The sequence below is a fragment of the Coenobita brevimanus genome, chromosome 7, assembly GCF_032717465.1.
Source record: "Coenobita brevimanus isolate Jiangsu-jjx chromosome 7, ASM3271746v2, whole genome shotgun sequence".
NCBI lineage: Eukaryota > Metazoa > Arthropoda > Malacostraca > Decapoda > Coenobitidae > Coenobita > Coenobita brevimanus.
The window spans coordinates 15,945,718-15,966,745 of record NC_136960.1 but is presented as its reverse complement, the minus strand read 5'-3'; positions in this window follow the sequence as shown (position 1 = coordinate 15,966,745).

The following is a 21,028-nucleotide window of genomic DNA, read 5'->3' as shown; positions in this document are numbered from 1 at the left end:
CACACACACACACACACACACACACACACAATAATGCAAGTTATAGTAACTCACAAATGGTCACGAATTAACTCCTATACACCTTAATTAAATGCACTTAATGAAACAAAAGAAACCAAGCCAATGCCTCCGTCTTTTGAGCTTCAATCAGTCCTCCATTTCTCACCACCCGAAGATTCACAAAATTCTTCCGAAGCGTGAAATTAGCTCTTCAGTCTTTCTACACAGTATAACCGAATATCATCTCAAAATACAGTATACAGAAAGAAGGTAAATGCACATAATGAGATTATGGTAATAAAATTCAAATTGGTGGCTAATGGAGAAGACACAAATCATGAGAAGATTTAAATCATGATGTAACAAAAGTCCCACTAAAAGCCGCGTTTCCGCCCGTTTTATTTATGAAATGATCCCAGATATCGACAAGAATGTAAATGAAGATACTGTTAAATGCGTGTTTATGATACCAGGGTGAACATTAAACTGAGTCAGACACGCATTAGTAACATGAGGTTCTAAAGATTATTTGAAACTGGACAGAGGCCTAATGAAATTCACTGTAGATAAATATGAGTAAATATGTCACGGGACAGTAGAAATGCCCTTCAGAGGCATATGTGAATTAAATAAACAGAAAAATCATGATCAAAGGAAAGAGACAAAATGGAATAAGACTCACAACATTTATGACTAGAAATACGATGAAAAACCTATTAAATTCCATCATGATTTTTTTTTTTAATGTGTCTGACTCTGGTCATAGGCTTCGCAGCCTGCTGCCAAGGCCCGGTAGTTCTACATACCATACATCTCTGCTTGTTACCACTTCTGCGCTAACACTCACCGTCCATACTGAATATATGTTACGGCTGTTTCAATACAGGAGTGGTGTATTGATATTAGCGGAGGTATTTTTACGACATGTCGGCGGGTCTTCTGGTTGATCAGTAAAGTCTGATTTTATGAAATTCAAATTCTTAAACTGTTCCTGCCCCAGAGGGGATCTGAACCTGGGTCCAGTAGAACTGCAGGCCACCTCTCTACCGATTGAGCCACCACCTCCCCCGATGCAAGGGGAAATACGAATGTACAGGGCTAACCTGGTCACACGCTACGCCAGGAACAGGAGCATTATCAAAATCATCCACTGTGGAAATAGAGGCATAACTGTGAGCAAATGGCTCAGATAACAAAAGTGCCGCATGAATGAAAAGGTGGAAGGGAAAGGAAGGCCAAAAAATTGTTGGAGAGATTTCGTCCAGATAAAAATAACGAAAAATGATCAACTTACAAGACGAGAAATAGTAAAATGAAAGCAACAGACGAGAGTCCAGACTACCATTTGGATCCATCAAAGAAACTCTCTTAAGTTTACAAGTGAGTTACGTTGGAGTTTTACGGTGCTTGGTATTGTTATGTTCGTTAGTGTCACCACTGTGGTCGGAGCGAGGACAGGAGGACATCACTTCCCTCTTCTATCCCTTTCCCTCGTCTTTCCTCTATCCCCTCCACCTCCACCTCCACTATCCCCTCCCCCTCTTTACACCCACACCACAATACCCACAGCCAATAAGACAATCAGTAAACCTCTCACGCCAGACTGTAGCTCGGGTACCGCCACATAATCACCACCGTTATACTTCCTTCACTCAGGGCTGATTGGGTAAAGAAGAAACGGGAGCAATAGATTAGATAAGAGAAGATGGATTAAAAAAAAAAAAAGAGGAATAGATAGCAAAAAAGAAAAAAGCAACACCCAGTCAGTAAATTCGGTAGTAAAAAACACACTCAGATGAAACCAATACTACCCTCTATCAGAAGAAAGGCAGACTAAAATAGTGTAGAAGTTTCAATGGCGATAAGATTAAGTACGTCGTGCTTCCTTCACCTGCAAGAAATCGTTTGGTTATACTCAGAAAAAAAATCTGAGCGTCCCCTCCCCCAACTGTGTGTGTGTGTGTGTGTGTGTGTGTGTGTGTGTGTGTGTGTGTGTGTGTGTGTGTGTGTGTGTGTGTAACTTCACAGCTGCTTTACTGTATATAAATACTTGTTGCTTTTTCACCGCATTTCCAGATATAGTAACATAAAAACCACGAAAACTGTAAGAAGGCTTCAAAGTACCTTTACCTGACAAATGAGGGTGTCCCGCCCCCCCCCCTCTCTCTCTTCAAGCCTACAAAAAACCCTAAATCTCCCCCTCCTACAACACCTTGCCACTCATCTTACCCCATCTTTCCTCCAACTATCCTTTCTCCTCGCCTACCAACCTTCCTCCTTCTCTCCTCCAACATATCCTCACCCTTCTCTTACCTCCCTCCCTCTATCGTATCTCCACTCTTTCATCCAGGTGCTAATCTCTCCAGGCACCCATTTCCGTCTCCCCCAAAGTACCAAACATCCTCCCTCTCCCCATCTGTCTCTACCTCCCCCCTCTATTACCCTTGTAACCCGCCCTCCACCCCCACGGACTCGTCCAGCCTGGAGCCCGAGTCGAGCGGTGACCATCTACGGATAAATGCCGGCGAATCTCATATGGTGTTACTATGTACACTACCTCCCCAGTGGCGGCCACACCATCCCTGTCCCGCACCTCACCTCACCCCACCCAGTAAGGTGGAGCTGGTTTGCTGTGGGTGGGTGGGTGTGGGTGTTTCTTGAGACTGTGGGTGTGGCTTGGCGGTTGTGAACAGATGGAAGGTGTGATTGTTTACACTATGGTTGCAAGAGGCTGTTGAAAATATGAAAATACCCTAGGATCTTTGGTGGTCTGGATGGTTTTTAAGTGGCTGTGTGAGTGGCTTGTTGGTGTTTTATGGGTGGCGCCAGGTTTTTTATGGGTGGGATGTGGGATAATGTGGCTGTGTGGATGGATGGGTGAACGGGGAAGGGACGGGTGAATGGGGAAGGGACGGGTGAGCGGGAGGGAATGGTAGGGTGCGTGGTTAGGTGGTGGCGATAATGTTAGCTAAAACGCAGAACAGGTGAATAGCAGGAAAGGGGAGAGAATGTGGGGAGGAAGAGGGAGAGAAAATGTGAGAAGGAAGTGGGAGAAAGAATGTGAGAAAGAAGAGGGAGAAAGAATGTGAGAAAGAAGAGGGAGAAAGAATGTGAGAAAGAAGAGGGAGAAAGAATGTGAGAAAGAAGAGGGAGAAAGAATATGTGGAGGTATAGGAGATTGTGTGAAGCAGGGGTATAATATGTGAGAAGGATGAGAACATGTGCACTTGAGGAGGAGGAGCAGCAGCAGCAGCGCGAGAACTTGAGAAAGGGGAGGGCGGAACTAAAAGAGGAAGAGGGGCTGAGAATATGAATTAAAGAAAAAAAAGAGAGAGAGAGAAAGAGAGGGGCGAATAACAAGGGGAAATAAAGCACAGCAAACAGAGGAATGAGATAAATGATATGTATACAAGAATGCAAACAACATCGAGCATATCGGCTCTCTCGAGGTTGTTTGTTGGAGAGGAGATAAAGATTATGGAATCGGTTCTATGAGATGAAGATATGGATAGTAAAGCAAGGAGGCTTCCGCTACCTACTAAACATAAAAGGACAAAGAAAAAAATTAAAAAGATAAAAGACGAAATGCACGGAACAAACCTGGAATGAGATGGAGAAGGAGGAAGAGGAGGAGGAGGATAGAAGAATTAAGAACTAGAGTGGATGGGTGGAGAGAGAATCGGGAGAAGCTAGAAAGTGCAGGTGAGATGAGGCGTGAGGAGAGGAAAAACGGAGAGAGGGGCAGGGGAAAGCTACTGCCCCTCCCACCATCACCTCCCCTCTGTCAGACCCATGCAAATCAGCAAAACCTGTGCCTGAACACCCACCTGGTAATGACTGGACAACTTTAACAACCAAGGCCTGGAGTCCCTCATGGCCACACACACAATTAAACACTGCCTTATATGCAAGTGAGATACACAACCTACCTTAACCCGCCCCGTCCCGACGACGTATGGGTACGTCACCACGATTTGCATTTGCCAGTCCCGGCGACGTACCAGTACGTCGTGCAATTGCAAGGTACCTAATTTGCACAGTTTTCAATTTTCGCACGTGATTTTTCGTATGTATACACGGGACACCTTCCTCTATTCCTGTACAAGATACCAAGCAGGGACAATGCCTTACACTGCATAACCTCCCCCCTCCCCCCCTCATGCCATTGTCTTGGCAAAGGACCTGTTACCAGTGACCTGGCTAGTAAAGTTATTCAGGGCCAGAGTGATTCCCCAATCGATGACAATGTGGAGGACAATGTTTACATAGCATTAGAAGAAGAAACAGCCAGAAATAATGATCAGGTAGTGTGGCAAAAATAGGTCAGGTATGGTGATTAGTTAGTGAGTGAAACAATGCTTATAATGCCTTTATTACTGCTTGAAAACCAATATACTGTCATACTACATATACATTCGTACCAAGTAAATAAATAAATACCATTTATGAGTGGATAAAATAGTTACCCTCCCATAGAACTCGTTTTCTTTGGTGCCAGCATGTTAGAAAACCCACTCAGGTAAGGAGGAACTCCTACCTGGATTGGGCACTTTAAACCTCAGGTGAGCGATTTCTCTATGAATTTTCGATGTTTCTCACCAAAAGCGAAGGTTTTAGCCAAAAAAAAAAAAATCGAAAATACCTCGGGACTGGGGGATGTCGGAGGTGCGGAAAACCTCGGGACGTGACGGGTTAAAAGCAGATAGCCTTCATCGCCTTCTCGTGCCGCCCCTGACACAACACAAGTTCGCTACGGTCTCGGAGCTGACTGTTTTAGTAATATCTGTAATGATGGTAATCACTTTGTTATTTAGAAACAAGAGAACCTGCTTGATCAATTTCCATCCTGATAAAAATAAGAATCCATCGAAAAAAGGCCTTTTTATACAATATTCATGAATATTCCAGGATGATATTGAAATGAAACTAACTAAAAATACGAACAAGAAGCCTCGGACCAGGACTGACCGAAAGGTGAAGAATAAGGACCGAACAAAGGCCATGATACGGATGGCGACGTGGAATGTAAGGGGTGCAAAGGATGAGGTGAAAGAGAGGGACATTGTCCAGGGGCTTGAGGGTGCGAAAGTGGATGTATGTGGATTAACTGAAACTAAATGGAGAGGTGAGAGTGTAACACAATGGGAGTATGGAGGGGGTATGTGTGCGGGAATAGATGAGAATGAGAGGGCAAAAGAAGGAGTGTGCATTGTGGTGAGTAACAAATGGAAGGAGAATATAAGAAAGTATAGATCATTTGGCTCAAGGATTGTGTGGGCAAGACTGAAAGGTGGACTACAAATGTGGGCGATTGTGTGCATGTATACGCCAACACAAGATCGTGCAAGCAGAGTGAGAGAAGAGTTCTGGACAAATGTGGAAGCGTGCATGGAAAAGCTTGAAAGGAATGAGAGTGTTTTTGATTGGCGATATGAATGGTAAAGAAGGGAATGTGAACATGAATGGAGTAGTTGGTGAGTGAGGTGTGCCTGCTGAGATAGATGAGAATGGCAGTGCCTTAGCGGACATTTGTGCTGGAAGGGGGTTGGTCATAGCCAATACCCTCTTCCAGCACAAAATGATCCATAGGTATACATGGCGAATGTTGAGAAGAGTGGGTGGTGAACTGAATGGACAGATGGCAATGATTGATTATGTGTCTGTGGATGAAAGGATGCGAAGGTGTGTAATGGATGCAAGAGCATATACAGGTTGGGGGAGTGGAATTTCTGACCACCACTTGGTGGTGGTGAGAATCAAGGTCCAAGTGAAATGGAGAAACAGAAGAAGGGAAGGACATGAGGAAGTACTATATGCAAGAAGGGTGGAAAAGTTACAAAAGGATGAGAAGAAGGCAAAATATAAGAGAGAAGTGGAGGAGTGACGGTAAATATGGATTGGAGCAGATGGGGGACGTGGAAGGTGTGTGCAAGATATTCACAGAAGAAATCTGTGCAGCATGTGAGGTGTTTTGTGGGGTGAAAAGATGAACGGGGGTGCAAGGAACTGCTTGGTGGAATGAAGAGGTGAGACAGGCAGTGGCACAAAAGAAGAAAGCATGTAATGAGTGAATGAGAAACAAGGGCGTGAAAGAAGTTGAGAGACGGAAGAGCTATGTGTAGAGAGGAAGAGAAAGGTGAAAAGATTAGTAAAAGAAAGAAGAGAATGGATGAGGAATTTGGAAGGAATTTCAGTGTAAAGTGGAGGGAATGTAAGAAAATGTTCTGAAAAGAGGTAAAGAAAGTTAGACAGGGTGGCAATGAAGTTAGTCGGGGAGTGAAAGATAAAAATGGTAGATTACTAGTTGAGACGAGAGAAAAAGTGAGTAGATGAAGAGAACACTTTAAGGAACTGTTGAACTAGAGAATGAATGTAATGTGGTTATAAGTGACTGGGGAATGGCTGGGAGAAGGAGGGATGTGAGAAGAGAGGAAGAAATCAGTAGGATAAAAGTTGTGGATGCAATGAAGAAAGTCAAAATGGGAAAAGCCCCAGGAATTGATGGAATGTGTGGTGAAATGCCGAAGCATGGGGGAGAGCTAGTAGTAGAATGGATGTGGAAGATGTGCAGATTGGCCTGGGAGGAAGGCAGAGTCCCGGAGGATTGAAAGTCAGGTATAGTTATTCCCTTGTACAAAGGAAAAGGGGGAAAAAATGTGTAGTAATCATAGAGGCATTTGTCTTCTTAGTGTAATAGGAAAAGTATTTGGTAGGATAGTTATTGACAGAGTCAGGGAAATAACAGAGGAATTAGTTGGAGAAGAACAGGGAGGTTTTAGGAAGGGAAGAGGTTGTGTAGATCAGATATTCATTCTTAGATCTTTAGTAGAAAAGTTTCTAAGGTAAAGAAGTTGTATGCGGCGTTCATGGATTTGGAGAAAGCATATGACAGGGTGGATAGACAATGATTGTGGAACGTATTAAGAATGTATGGAGTAGATGGGAAGTTGCTGAATGCTGTGAAGAGTATGTATGAGGATGCTAAGGCTGCAGTGCATGTGGATAGTGAACTGAGTGAATTTTTCTACTTGAAGGTTGGATTGAAACAGGGATGTGTTATGTCTCCATGGTTGTTCAATCTGTATATGGATGGGGTTATAAAAGAGATACAAGGTAGGGCACTGGGTGTTGGAACGGCCCTAATGAGAGAGGGCAGAGTCTGGAAACTCCCTGCACTGTTGTTTGCAGATGATAATGTGTTGTTAAGTGAAGATGAAAGGGATCTGCAAGGCTTGGTGGATGAGTTTGGGAGAGTGTGTAAAAAACGGAATTTAAAGGTGAATGTAGGGAGTAGTAAAGTTATGGTCTTTCAGAGAAGTGAAGTCAGTGAATGTACAGTGAGGCTGGATGAGAAGGAAATGGAAAATGTGAGTGCTTTTAAGTGCTTGGGATGTGCAATGAGTAAGGATGGAAGTTTGGAGGGTGAAGTGCTTGAAAGGGTACAACAAGGAAGAAAGGTTGCTGGTTTCTTGAAAGCAGTGGTAAGAAACAGGGAAGTGAGCATGGAAGCGAAAAAGTTACTACATGACAGTATTGTGATACCAACTCTAACGTAAGGAAGTGAAGCTTGGACCTTGTTGGAGAGACGGAAGTCAAGGATGAGAGCAGTGGAAACGAGTTATTTGAGAGGAGCCTGTGAAGTCACATGGAGAGACAGACTGACAAATAAAGATGTGAAGAAGCATTGTGGTGTGGATGTGGATGTGATAGGAAGCGTTAGGAGAAGCACGCTGAGGTGGTTTGACCATGTGGAGAGGATGGAGAGTGAGAGACTAACGAGGAGAGTGTATGTAAGTGAGGTAGAGGGGGGAGAGGGAGAGGGAGGCCAAGGATGAGATGCAGGGATGGAGTGGAGAGGTATACGAGGGAGGGGTGTGTGAGCAGGGAGGAGGGCAGTGAAATGGTGGGAGACAGGGCGACATGGAGGCGATTTGTTTGTGGCCACCCCTTACGGGATTAAGATGTCTGGCAATAGATAGATAGATAACGAAATGCAAGCGGTATGAATGCAGGCAGGAACACCCATCTCTTCTCACAGCTCATTAAAACCTCATTCAGTAAACTCGTTGCAGATACACTCATTACAAAATGTACGGTGATGTCCGATGGATGTGGAACTAAACAGTACGAGTCCTACACTCTTGGTAAGCACATGCTGACTTTATAACGACATATTACAAGCTCTGTCACTCATACTCCTTGTCATACCGTACTGCAGTAAAGAGAATTTTGTAGAGTGTGACAAGACGCCTTCTTTGTTTGATAATATTTTCCAGCCTATAATCATTAACCCATTAAGTACGAGATCAAAATAACCAATCTCAGTGGTACTTGCCCGGGCGACCGAAGCCACTCCCAGGTACCCAAGCCCCGTGAAGGGCCGAGGGTGTTTGCGGTGGTTTGGGCCCCATGCTGTCCTCCTCTTCGACAGCCTGTGGGGGGTAGACCCACAACAAAGACGCCACCGTTTCATCATGGAGAGTGGTCAAAACCCTAGGTTCTGATCACCTCCCAATCATCATCACTACCAAAGCCAGAATCACCCCAGCTGGCCACAAACACACATACACTAATTATAAGAGATCCAACTGGGAGGCCTTTGTAACTGAAACAGAACAACATTTCGAAACACTAAACAGTACATCCATCACAAACGTCAACACCGCTGTGCACAGTTTCAATACAATTACACAAAATGCAGACAAAAGACACATCCCTAGAGGCAACTGAAAGAGACACAACCCTAACTTCTCATCAGAAATTCAAGACCTCATCAGACAACGGGACACATTGCGATACTCCCCAACACCCTAAACACAAGACACCGTACAACAAATACAAGAACTAAACACTCAAATCAACAATAAAATATCAGAACAGCAAACACTAAACTGGAAAAATTACCTCCAAACACTTGACCACAAAACATACATCAGCAAACTCTACAAAACACTAAACAGCATCACACTTTCCAACAGGAACACCACACAATCACATGCTGCCATCACAACAACAGACACCATACCCCCAAACAAACAACAAGCAAACACTCTAATCAATCATTTTTCACAAATCAGCCATCTAAACCCTCATCCCGAAGACAGATGTGTCATCCGACGTAAGAGACAGTTCCCCACAGACCCCGACTACGCACCTTTCACTTACAACCAGATGAAGCACATCATTAACAACCTCAAGCACTCATCTGCCTGTGGACCAGACGACATACGCAACATTCACCTTAAACACCTTGGACCACAAGGCATACAAGCACTCACCAACATATCAAACTACAGCTACTCACACAACATAATACCCAACATCTAGAAGCATGGCATTATCATCACTATCCCTAAACCCAACAAATACCCCACGTTACCCTACTCACACTGCCCCATCACAGTCCTCTGCACCCCCTCTAAAGTCACTGAACGACTGGTACTACAACTAGTCACACCTCACATTCCCCTAGCCCAGTCACAACATGGCTTTAGGCCACTGCACTCCACAAACACCCTTCTTACAGACCTTACACAGAGAGTTTTCGATGGCATGAATTCAGCTAGGCCACCACACAGAACACTCCTAATCACACTAGACATCAGCAAAGCTTTTGATGCCATCCCCCGCCACAACCTCAGAAACAAAATAACACAAATATGCACAATAACACAAAAAGATGGCTGGCAAACTACTTAGCAGGCAGATGTGCACACGTAACATTTGCCGGTCAGTCTTCTACCATCAGAAACTTCACAAACGGTGTCCCCCAAGGATCTGTTTTGTCCCAGACACTCTTCAACCAATATATGCATGACATACCCACATACCACACACCACAGATACACATAGCTTCCTATGCGGATGATATAACACTTACATGTATGCACCAAAATGCAAACACAGCTGCACACATCACTCAACCTACCTTACCTCAACACACTACACGAATGGTTCACAACAAACAGGCTCAAAATAGCCCCAGCCAAATCTACAGTGACCCTTCTCACAAACTGGACAGAGAACACAGCCACATCCCACACCTCACCATAAACAATACTCCCCTACCACACACACACACACACACACACACAATCCTTGGTGTAACATACAATACATCAATGTCATTTAAACAACACATCACAAACATTAAAAATAAAATAACACCAAGACTCAATGCTTTGAGGTCACTTGCCCATACGACATTCGGACACAACAAAGAAACCACCAGCACAGTATATAAACAATACATACGTTCAGTGATGAATTATGCAAGCCCTGCCTGGGCTTCAAACCTCACCAAAACACACTACAACACTCTACAGACCATACAGAACAAGGCCCTAAAAATAATCACAGGCTGCACAGCTACTACACCCACAGACCACCTGCATCAAGAAACCAAAGTCCTCAAAGTCAAGGATCACCTAGACATGAGAGGCACCCAGTTTCTTCCTGCAGCCTCCACAAACCCACAACATCCACTATATTACATGGCAGCACATCCACCCACACCAAGGTACATAAAAACAACACCCAGCACACGATACCATACACAAATACTGTCATCTTTCCCCCCTCGCCCACCTCAGACCAGCTTCCAGAAGCATATCCACACTCAGATCACTCACCACTCCATTCACTCACTTAAAGACAACACACAGCTACATGCACGGCCTCCTGACATCCACCCTTCTGAATCCTATCTCCCTCATGAGGCCAGGGTCCACCTGGCCAGGCTGAGATGTGGGCACCATCCAGCCCTCTTAAGCTACCAGAAGAGGCTGGATGACTCCGTCACTGATGCCTGTCCAGGATGCAACACAGCACCCCATACTATTAAGCACATTATGGAAGACTGCATTGCACACAATCGCCTATGCCAACAACACAACATACACTCTTTGAGAGCTCTGTGGGAAAGCCCGATCTCGGCCATGGCCTTCCTAAGGGACTCGGGGCTGTCCAGCCAGACTGCCTAGGGAACAACTACTACTACTACTACCAATCTCAGTAAAATCCTACAGAGATGGTGAGAATAGCATAAGAAAGAGATCATTGTACTGAAATCGATAATGGGGACAATTTTCAAACCAGTGAGGCTAATCGATTTTTTTTATTTTTTTGTGCTATACATAACTGTTTGAGAGTAGTTAGAATAACAAACAAAAAGGGTAACCGTACTATACTCTGTTTTAATTTTTTTGTGTGTGACTCTGGGCATAGGCTTCACAGCCTGCTACCAAAGCCCAATAGTCCTCTTACATACCATACACCTCTACATGTCACTTCTTCGGTGCTAACACCCACCGTCCATATTAAATAAATGCTAGGGCTGTCTCATACAGGACTGGTGTATTGGTAATAGGGGGGGGGGTATTTTTACGACATATCAGCGGGTCTTCTGGTAGATCAGTAAAATCTGATTTTATGAAATTCAAATCCACAAACTGATCCCTGCCCCAACAGGGATTTGAACCTGGGTCCGGTAGGACTGCAGGCCACCTCTCTACCGACTAAGTACATTCACTTTACCTTGGCATAAAACTGCCATGTCCTCATCTTGAATACTGAACTGCAATAAGATATAAACAGTAGATTATCATGCAAGTCACGAAGTGCCATGGATTGGATGTACGAGTACAGCCATAGTATTGTCATCTTCTGCCACAGGGCTACGCTACGTGAAACAAGCTGCAAAAGGATGAAACTCTGGGCCAAATTAAAAAGACTTATAACACCATATGCATCAATTTCCTATAGTGACTGTCTTACTTCACTCTTCTTAGATTTACTGTAAACCAGTTCCCCTTCCAACTCTCCTCACATTTTCTTCTCCTCCTTACTCCCCTCCCCTGCCATCCCCCCTCCCCCCTCCAAGGCAGCAGGAGGGCCCCGGTTACAGCAGGGTGTCAGGCCAGACTCGCTGGACTGGTCAATTACTTGTTGACCAACCAAAAGCAGAAGTGATGCCATTCCTTGGGATTTTTCCCAAGATCTTGAGATTTTTTCATGAAAATGCCAGAGATCTTGGGATTTTTCCATGAAAATGCCAGAGATCTTGGGATTTGGGGGGATTCTAGAATTTTCACTTTTTTCAAATTTAAATTCGCCTCTATTAAAAATCTAGCATTTGTATAACATCAGTTTTACTGAAAATGCCAGATATAGGTCAGCAAGACCAGTGGAGGGATTTACTGTATGCAAGGAAATCACTCAAGATCATGAATGCTGCAGTGACATAATTCTGGCTGGAACTACGGACGGTTAAGGATTGTAAAAATTAACCCAAATTTAAACTCCTCTCACAGAGTGTAGTCTGTTAGCTCTGCCCCCATTCCTCAGCATGTGCTGAGAAGATATTTTCCCAAAACAACATAATTAAACAGACTGCTCATATTGACTGTTGCTAATAGCCTTCTTCCAAAACAAACAATATCTCGTGAGGAGGTGACTTGTTATCAGTGGGAACCATTAACATCACATATTAAAGATTTACGGAGTGGGTTGATTGATTGATTGATTGATTGCGAATAATTAAAATCTGGCGGCGCAACTGGCAGGGTCATATGCCGCCGCATGACAAAGTAAAACACACAGCAAAATAAAAAGTGCATATTCAAATTAAAATTAATATCTGTTAGTAGGAATAAACCATTCAAAATAATAAAAAAAAAAAAGTTTATAAAATATCAATTACTTATAAAAGTGGAAGAAGGCCTGCCTCCTGAAGAAAACTAAAAATATCACTAAAATCGCTAGAGGCTTCACCAAGCATCGAGGACAAACAGTAGGCACCATCTGCGCCTTTATGCCTATGGAGGAATCTCTGACGGTGGTCCCACAGACTCAGACACTCGACCAACAAGTGACGGACAGCAAGGGGAACAAGGCAGTCATCACAGTACAGTTGAGAATGAACATTCATCAGGAACCCATGTGTAAGCCACGAATGCCCAATGCTAAGTCTAGCAAGAGCCACCTCCAATCGCCGAGACATAGAGGGAAGAACCCTTGGCACAACCACTCTCTGAAAGATTTCTTTTAGTTTATTGTAAGAAACAACATCCCAGTGTCTCAGCCAACACATACGAATTGCGTACCACAAGTAAGGTGTTACATCAGAAGCAGGAAGTGGGTAGTCGGTAGGGGGCTGTTGATAAGATGCAGATTTAACTAAAGTATCTGCCCTCTCATTGCCCACCACACCAACATGTACGGGTACCCAACAGAAGTCTACACGGCGGCCACGACGGCAAAGAAGAAAAAGCCACTCTAATATTGATAAAACCAATGGATGGGATGCATTAAAAGACCCCAGTGCAGACAAAGCACTACATGAGTCACTAAAAATCACAAAAAAGGATTAGGGGAGAGTAAAAATAATTTTAACAGCATATAAAATTGCAGTCAGTTCCTCCGTATACACTGAAGTAATGCCAGGAAGGGAAGAAAACACCAAATCCTACTCCAGTATCAGTCTTAGACCCGTCAGTATAGACGGGGACAGAACCCTCATGAATGGAGGCATGTTCTAAAAAGAGGGAAAGGGACACCTGAGAGGGAAGTGAGCCCTTTTTTTCAACAACGGACCTACAGAATGTCACGCGAGAAAGCAGCCAAGAACCCACCCTTGGGATCCGATGTGGACAAATTGCCAGTCTCGGAACAGAGAGGGCTAACATAACAGATCGGACCCTGTAACCAAATGGCTTTGGGAAATTAGGACGGGTGTCAAAAACAGATGATTGGGAATCCTGGGAGACAATGGCACAAGAAACTGAGTCTGGAATACAGTGAAGACGATACCAACACCTCATCATTAGCAACTGGCGTTGCAAATCCAAGGGGAATACACCAGCATCCACCAATAAACTTGGAATCAGAGATGATCTGAATGCTCCGGTTGCCAGACGTGCACCAGCATGATGCACAGAATTTAACAACCGGAGACGGGGATCTGTTGCAGAGTAGACCTCACACCCATATTCAAGTTTAGGAAGAATGAGATACCTGTGCAAGAGGAGGAGGGTCTGACGGTCAGCACCCCAAGAGGTATGAGCTAAAACCCTCAAAAGACTTAAAGCTTTAAGATAGCCGCCTTAACAGAACGAATATGAGGAACCCAGGTTAGTCGTCTATTAAACAGAAGACCTAGAAACCGCATCTCGTCCACACAGGATGTTCTCCTACCATAGAGATACAAGTCAGGGTCTGGGTGAACCCCTCAAAGACGACAAAAATGCATAGCCACTGTCTTTGTTGAAGAAAAATGGAAACCGCGAGTTTCTACCCAGTCAGAAATTCGATTTAGAGCCAGCTGCAACTCCCTCTCTATCAGAGACATTCTAGATGCAGTGAGGGAAATCGAGAGGTCATCGACATATAGTGATCCTCGAACACCGTCAGGAAGTACACTAATGACACTGTTAATGGCTACAGCAAACAGAGTAACACTAAGGATACTCCCCTGTGGTACTCCATCCTCTAGTGCTCGGGCAGAAGAAAGCACTCCTCCCACTTGCACCCTTAAAATTCGGTTAGATAAAAATTTTTGAATAAAAATAGGCAAGTGTCCACAAAGACCAAACTCATGAAGAGAGAGTAAAATACCATGACGCCAGGCAGTGTCATATGCCTTCTCCAGATCGAAGAAGACAGTGACCTGGTGTTGGTTACTGAAGAGAGCCTCACAGACAGAAGATTCCAAGGACAGCAGTGCATCAGAGGTAGATTGCATTTTTCAAAAACCATACTGGGCAGGGGATAAGAAGTCACCTCTCTCTAAAAACCACACAAGCCTAACATTGACCATCTTTTCCAAAACTTTACATATACAAGACGTCAAAGAAATAGGCCGATAATTTGTCAGCTGTAGGTGGTCCTTATCTGGTTTGGGGATGGGGATAACTACAGCAACACCCAACAAGCCGGAAACTCCCCGGGACACCAGATCTTATTAAACAGTGAAAGCAAAAACAACAGGGACTCATCAGACAAGTGGTGTAAAAAGGCATAAGGAATATCATCATAACCAGGAGAGGAATCATGGCACTGCAACAGAGCTGCCTGGAGTTCAGAAATTGAAAATGGAACATTCTAAGGCTCTCCTCCAGCAGAGGGAAAACTGAGACCACAAGACTCTAGGCGCCAACGGTGGCAAGCCGAAGGCATATCTGCATCCTTCTTTGACACACCGGGAAAATGATCAGCAAGCAACTCTGCAACAGCAAGTGGATCAGCCACAGTTCCACCTGCTGCAGATAAAACAGGAAGGGAGGGAACAGTAAATTTTCCTGAAATTTTCCTTACCCGGTTCCACACCTGGGTGATGGAAGTCCTCGAATTAATGGAGGAAACATAACCCTTCCAGGATGAACGCCTGGCCTCCTTTAAAACCCGCCTCATATGAGCTCGTGCCCTCTGAAACACCACCAAATACTGAGGATCCCCACGATGATGAAGTCGAGAGAAGGTGACTCGTTTGACTCTCACTGCGGAACTGCACTCAGAGTTCCACCAAGGAACCCGACGTTTAGGAAACTGACCCTTTGTTCTTGGAATAGATAACAGAGCTGCTGAGTGCAACACGGTATTGAAATATGACACAGCCTCAGTAAGACAGCCAAACTCGTTGACAGAAAGGGAAATGGAACTTAATTCCCTGAAACTTGGCCAGTCAGCCTTATCCAGAAGCCAGCGAGGAAGACGTGGCTGAGGTCCACCAGCACTAGCAGTTAAAAGTAATGGAAAATGGTCGCTGCCATAGGCAACACATCCTACGTAAAATCTAAAACAGCATCAGCTGAGCATAAAGACAAATCAATGGCAGTAAAAGTTTCGGTCTGACTATAGAAATAAGTCATTTTATTGGTACTGAAAATGCCTAACTCCTCATCTTCCACTAAAGAGGCCAGCATTACACCCCGAGGGTTGGCCTCACTGTTTCCCCATAGCAGATGGTGACCATTCATATCTCCTAGTAACAGAAAGGGAGAAGGAAGGTCATGAATAAGGTGTTCCAGATCCGCCCTTTCAACAGTAGCACTAGGAGGAAGATAAAGACTGCAAACTGTATACTGCTGACGTAAAAACATCCGGACAGCGACAGCCTGCAGGGGAGTGGAGATGTCCAGATGATTGTATGGAATATCCTTGTGAAGGAAGATAGCAGCACCTCCATGATAACCTTGGCCTGGCACAGAATTAGAATAAAAGGCATGGTACCCAGAAGGACCGGAAGGAACAGTATCATTCACCATGGTCTCCTGGATACACATGCACAGAGGAGTAAATTGAGAAACCAGATGACACAATTCCTCGTAGTTGGCACGTAAACCCCGACAGTTCCACTGGATGATGGAACCCATAGTGGAGAAATGATTAAGTGCGGGACTGTACACCTGATAAGCGAGCGGGTTTCGATTGATGCTTATGAAGGCCCCTGACAGGAGCCTGTCCAGCACCAGGAACCTGCACCCTCTGTCGAACATCCATAGGTAAACGAGAGGCTGAAGAAGTAAGTTTTACAACACTCCCTCTTGGAGTGGACATACCAGTTTGTTTGGAAGGTGGCTTGGAGGATGTTTTTGAAGGTGTAGGACTGCCAATTCTCCCACCAGAAGCCCCAGAAGTGGAAGTAGAGTCCACAGGACTCGAATCATTTGAGGGGGACATCCTATGCTGTAGATCTGAAGCACCAGCAAGATGTCCAACAACCTCCCCAGGTGGGGACCGGACCAGCAGTGAACCATTAGCTTCAGCTGTCACCTGGCTAGATTCCTCTGCCTGCTGGGCAGAGGGAAAAGGAGAGGGGTCGACACAAGGGTTGACAACAGAGACCTTAGGTGGCTGGTCTTCATGCTCAGAGGACTCTGACGAACAACAGTGACGTTTGCCAGGTACAGATGGATCCTCGGTCATACTGGGTAAGACAGGAGAAGGAGTCCGGTCAACGTGGACATCTGTCACCACCACAGAAGTGTGCAAGCAGCCAGCCACTGCAGTGGTGGCAGAAACGGTTGGAGGAGCAGTTGGGCAAACATCATTCTCAGAATCAGTACTAATCATGGGGACAGCATCCTGCAAATCACAAGTTGAAGGAGTGGGTACTAGCATGGTTCGAGGCTGCCTCTGAGATACAGGGCGACGCACTGACGTTCCAGAAAGGACAGATGCATCAGTAGTCCCTGGCTGAAAGAAGAGAGTCTGGGCTCTCCTTTTTGCTTCAGGAAATGAAGCCCTCTCACGTGTACGAATGGTCAAAATCTCCTTTTCCTGGCAGTATCTCGGAGAGTTTTTTGAAGAGACAGCATAAGGACCTCCACAGTGATAGCATTTAAGGGGACCTTTACAATCACTGGTATGGCTTGGTCCTCCACAGGAGACACAGACACCAGGAAGGCCAGCCTGTGCACGGCGACAAAATTTGCTGATATGTCCTTACCGCTGACTGTGGAAACACTGCCTTGGGGTGGGCACATATGGCTTCACCGGAAGTGACAGCCAAGCCAGCTTCACAGAGGTAGGTAGGGTTAACCTCTCAAAAGTCAAGAAGAGGGTCGGAGTTGGGATCAGGACGCCATCAATTTTTTTCTGCAGTCACTCAACACATATCACACCATGAGAACTAGGCTTCTCCAACAGCCGCGCCTCTGGGTATCAAAGGAGGTCACGGGAAAAAATGACTCCTTTACACCTGTTAAAAGTAGCATGGGGAGCACAATCAACTGCAGCACCAGAGATAGACTTCAGCACCTGTAAACGGGAGCTCTCCTCTGGGGAGGACACCTCAATAAGGATGTTTCCATCCCCTTGGGAACAGACTTTAGGTTCCCTGCCGCAAGCCGAGACAATGGCAGGGTGTAGAACAAATATGTCAAAATCCAGCATTGTCCCTTTCGTAGAAGGTTTCATAACCAGATATTTTGCATATTTCTCCGATACCATATCGTCTGCGCCAAACCCCAGAGCCGAATCAACCCGACGGGATCTCCTCCTAGTCCTAGTTGTACGCTGGGGCAGAGAAGGAGAGTCCCTAGGGGCCTGAAAAGGCTCCAGAGTGGCAATGAGGGAGGTGCAGTCCAAAAAGTGTCCAGGGGCCGATGCAGTATCGTCACCAGATGTATTTTTATTATAAGCCATGAAACAAACAAAAAACTTCATTCCCCCACCCCTTCACCCACCATGGAGGCCAACAAGGGGAAGTCATATGCCAGGGATAACACCACTGGCGACTCTGGAGGTAGCAGGAGAGTATACGCGGGTAACCACCGGGGGACCTGGGCCAGGGTGACTCCAGGACGATAGGAGCCACCAGGACCCCCAGTGCCCACTTGACCCTAGCCAACGCATGACCAGCCGATTGACCTGGTCAGGCCCAACCAGGCCGCCCGTCTAGCCAGAATAAGGGACCAAAGGGGTGTATTGCTAGCTGCAGGGAGCATCGTGCAGCATTGCTCAACCCCCAGGACTCCCGTCTCCTAGCATTACGGGACGCCACGCACGGCAAACGCGTGGGGAGACAACAGTCCCTCCCTGGATGGCAAATGGGCAGGGACTAACATCACCAGCAGGCCGCCTCCACCAGCCATGTAGGGGGTGCTTGGTCCTCGAGGCTGACAAATGCCGAACCCTACAAAGGTAGGCATGCCTCCAAAGTAGGTGGCACCGCCAACCACGATTCAAGCCCTGCCACCACGTCAAGATGACCCCCCTCAGCGGGGTTACGGAGTGGGAAGTGTCATCAACTCTACGTTGACAGAGAAGCTGCCAGGAAAAAGGAAGGCATGGCAACTCTGCCCCTAGGCGATGTGGAGGATGCCAGTGATGACGACGAACCACTCCAAGTTTTTCACCAATAATTCCTGTTTCTTTTGGGTAAGTTTAATGATTGTATATTATATCTTGGGATTTTTTTGTATATCTTGGGATTTTTCAGAGGACAATCTTGGGATTTTTCAATTTTTTGAGTGGAACAACAGTTGAAAGAACCACCTGCCTGCTACACTACGTCTCTCTCTCTCTCTCTCTCTCTCTCTCTCTCTCCCTCTCTCTCTCTCTCTCTCTCTCTCTCTACCATTGCTGGTATTTGTTTCCCATGCAGTTAACCTAATAAGAGGTCAGAAAAGCCTCATTTGTCCGGGCTACGTTAACACTAGGCTGGGCGCTAAGCGTCATAACATAAGTCATTACATTGCCCATAAGGTAAAATTCCTAAGCATCATTTAGATAGTCAGTGTTTGTGTTTGTAATGCAATAACAGGGTGAACCTGTATCTGGGAACACACACACACACACACACACACACACACACACACACACACACACACACACACAGTCTCTCTCTCTCTTTCTCTCTCTCTCTCTCTCTCTCTCACACACACACAGTTACTGACCTCCACCTGACTTGGCGTTTTTTTTTTCTTTTTTTGTGAAACGTGTCGCATTTCCCGCCACATACCGCAATATTCACGAACTGGAGGATAGGCTGTGCTATAAACATTTACGAAATTCAGAAATAATAGCAACTGCCATTAAGTGGCCCTCGCTATTACTACTACTGCTAATACTAAAGCCTTGTACACACCGAGATACAAAGTCTAGAGACAGTCGAGCGACTATGTATTTCACCTAAACCGGGGTACCTTATGTAACGACCCCATCTAGCTCCAATTCTAATGTAGCCAGGAGTGAGGGGAAAAACCAAAACATTCCTTGGCTCTTATCTAAGGGCAGGGACACTTTTAATCAATGTCCTTACTCCATACGATTTTCAAGTATAGTGACTTTTCTATCTAAAGTAGGTTTACGTTACAATTCATTTTAAAAAAATTGATCAAAAATCAGGAAATGGTCTGATGTGGGAGAAAAAGTGTCCTCCAGCTTGAGCCTCATCCTTAGGACACATGAGCCTAGGTTCGGTGCTGTTTCAGCATCGTGTCATCGTTTGGGGGCCAAAAAATGGTGTAAGGTTGGCCTTTTGATACAAGATACTTGTTCTCCGGCCCAAAACCCTTGAACCCAGATTTTCGATTTCCACATGAGATATGTGTTAGAGGAGGCAGAGAACAACCCCCAAATTCGTTTTTGAGTCAATTCGGCCACGGTTAAGGGAATTATCTAATTTTTTCAACTCTGATTACTAATATCTCGGCTTCGGTAAGACTTGGGAAAATGAGACTACTATCATTCGAAAGAGCGTCCTTGGCATTACTTGTTCTCAAAGTTTCACTTCTCTGCTGCAACTTTTTCTGACATGTCACATATGTTGACAGATTTTTTTTTTCTGTCATAATATACGAACGAGGTTAGTCTCAGGTAATGTAGCAAAAAAATTGATACATGCCACTTTGCTACATTAGATGAGATCTTCAGAATGTTGAAACAGCTAAAAAAAAAAAAAAAAAAAAAAACAGCTAGGGAAACTCAGTATGCAAAACTAGGGGGGGGGGTCCACTCCCTGGTGTTTTTTTTATACAAGTTAAATTAACACTTTCTTTCATTGCGCCCACACCATTGATCCGTTTTGCACTATTTTTTAACAGGTGATTTGTGCTAAGGAGATCTATCTCCTGTATGAAGGGTTACATTCAATTCCAAATGTTGTGGGAACAGGAGCAATGGAAAGTTTGTTTAAACCTTGTGATACGTTGCATTAGATTTGAAGAAGACTGTCAACATTGGAGACATCTGACTTCTCATGTCTGAAATGACAGACAAAAACTGCACTGATAGAACTCAGTGAGATAAAGCCATTGGTGGTAATTTTAAGCTTGGGAGAGCATTCTCATAAGAAGGAGTGGTGCTTTCATAGTAATGTAACTGTGAAATCTGTCAACTTTGATTTCATCTAATGTAGCAAATTTGAACAAAGGGATTTAATCCCCGAGCTAGGCAACTATGGCCATATAGCCCCGCTAGGTTACAGGAGCACGCTACCACTCCCGGCACGGCAGTCCCGGGCAAGGCTCGAACTCGCAAATTTGAACAGGTTCAGGTCATCTTTCCATCTATGTAATGTAGCAGC